General features: G+C 35.8%; 1 non-coding gene across 1 annotated transcript; it reads left to right on the top strand.

The window, feature by feature from the left end:
- The first annotated feature begins 472 nt into the window (after positions 1 to 472).
- LOC112496013 (small nucleolar RNA R71) lies at positions 473 to 579 on the top strand. Its single transcript, XR_003062431.1, has one exon. It is a non-coding gene; the product is annotated as a small nucleolar RNA R71 (small nucleolar RNA).
- Positions 580 to 1,859: the final 1,280 nt, after the last annotated feature.

The following is a 1,859-nucleotide window of genomic DNA, read 5'->3' on the forward strand; positions in this document are numbered from 1 at the left end:
ATTCTGATTGCTCCATGAGAAATTTGGGTGTTGCTTCCATCCAGGATTATGATTATTTTAGTACAGGTTGTTTTGAGGCTGTCGGTTGAAATTACCCACATAGTTTACTGATGCTAGATTTCCAGGACATTTATCAAATTCATGTTCTTCACCACAGTACATGCAAAATAGTTCAGCAACTTGCTTCACTGCTGCTGGAGCAGACGCCATGGCTTTCACCATGTTAGTTAGTGAGGTTACTTGTGTTGATAATGTTGTAATTACATCTATATTATGTACCCATGTTGTTCCTCTTGCTGCTGGTTGTCTAGTTGATGGCCACTGATAATTATTGTTGGCAATTCTCTCTAGGATTTCATAAGCTTCAGTGTAAGATTTAGATAATAAAGCTTCATTTGCTGAAGCATCAACTATCAATCTTGTACTTGGATTCAACCCATTTTAGAAGATTTCCAATTGTATGCAACAAGGAATACCATGATGAGAACACCTTCTAAGCAGTTCTTTAAATCTCTCTCAAGCCTCATACAAACTCTCGTCTTCCAGTTGATGAAAGAAAGTGATCTTATTCCTCAATTTTGCATTCTTGGTTGGTGGAAAATATTTCATTAAAAATTTATCAGTCAATTCATTTCGTGTAGTGATGGAATCAGATGGTAATGAGTTCAACCATGCTCTTGCTCGATCTCTTAAGGAGTAAGGAAAAAGCCTTAGTCTTAAAGCATCTTGCGTTGCTCCAGCAATTTTAAAAGCATCACTCACTTCCAAAAACAACTTAAGATGGAAATGAGGATCTTTAATTGGTAGTCCATTAAATTGACCGATGGTTTGCAACATTTGAAACATCACTAGCTTCAGTTCAAAGTTTGCAGCTTTCAATTCAGGTCTGACTATTTCAGGATGTACAACTTGAAGAGTTAACACAACATAATCTCTGATAGTCTTGTCTCTGTCATTTGCCATGTAAATGATATTGTTGTTGCCTGGCTGTCTCTGATTAACATGCTCATTCTGTTCCTCTTGATTGTTGACAGGTTGCAATGGCCCGTAAGGGTCCAAATTTCCCACATCCTGCAGATTATCCATGTCTGAAATAATTTTTGAATTCCTTTGTTCTCTTCGCAGTCTCCTTACAGTCTTTTCAATTTCAGGATCAAATTGGAATACAACAGATCTGTCTTTGCGCATGCAAGTGTTGATATGTCAATAAATAAAACAAATCAAATCAAATCAAATTGGCACTATCAAGATTTACTTCACACGTTGAAAATAAACAATCAATCCCTGGCAACGGCGCTAAAAACTTGTTGGTTAATTTTTACTCAAGTGCTATTGATGTCAATGTGCAAGTGTACACAACAAGTAATAAAGTGATGAGTATTCAAGATCGTCTCCACAGGGATTGGTGCTACTCACAATGCTACAACAATCACAATAGTGCAATCTGACTTTATTTCAAGTAGAACAAATTTAAAATTGATTACTACCGAACCTAACAATTGTAAAGAAATAAAACAAATAAATGCAGTAATAAAACAAGTTAAATAAATTGAGTAAAAGAATCAAATGAGAATGAGGTAGTTGAATGATCAAACTCTCTTCATGGGTTGACTGCTTTTCATCAAATTAACACCAGTTGCTACAGTAATTTCTATAGCACTGGACAGAATTATGTTGTATCCTCAGCTATCGCGTGTTGGACTTCTCATATCCTTACGCATCCAAACAATGACCAATTGTTATTCTACCTAAGGCATGTCATTATAAGCATCTTCTCTCTCTACCCTATAAGGTGAATGTCTATGTCTAGTTCTTCACAAATCTTAACTCCAAGTATAGCCCTTATAGAATTCAAGATA

This window comes from Citrus sinensis, chromosome 4 (genome assembly GCF_022201045.2).
Source record: "Citrus sinensis cultivar Valencia sweet orange chromosome 4, DVS_A1.0, whole genome shotgun sequence".
In the NCBI taxonomy this organism is placed as follows: Eukaryota; Viridiplantae; Streptophyta; class Magnoliopsida; order Sapindales; family Rutaceae; genus Citrus; species Citrus sinensis.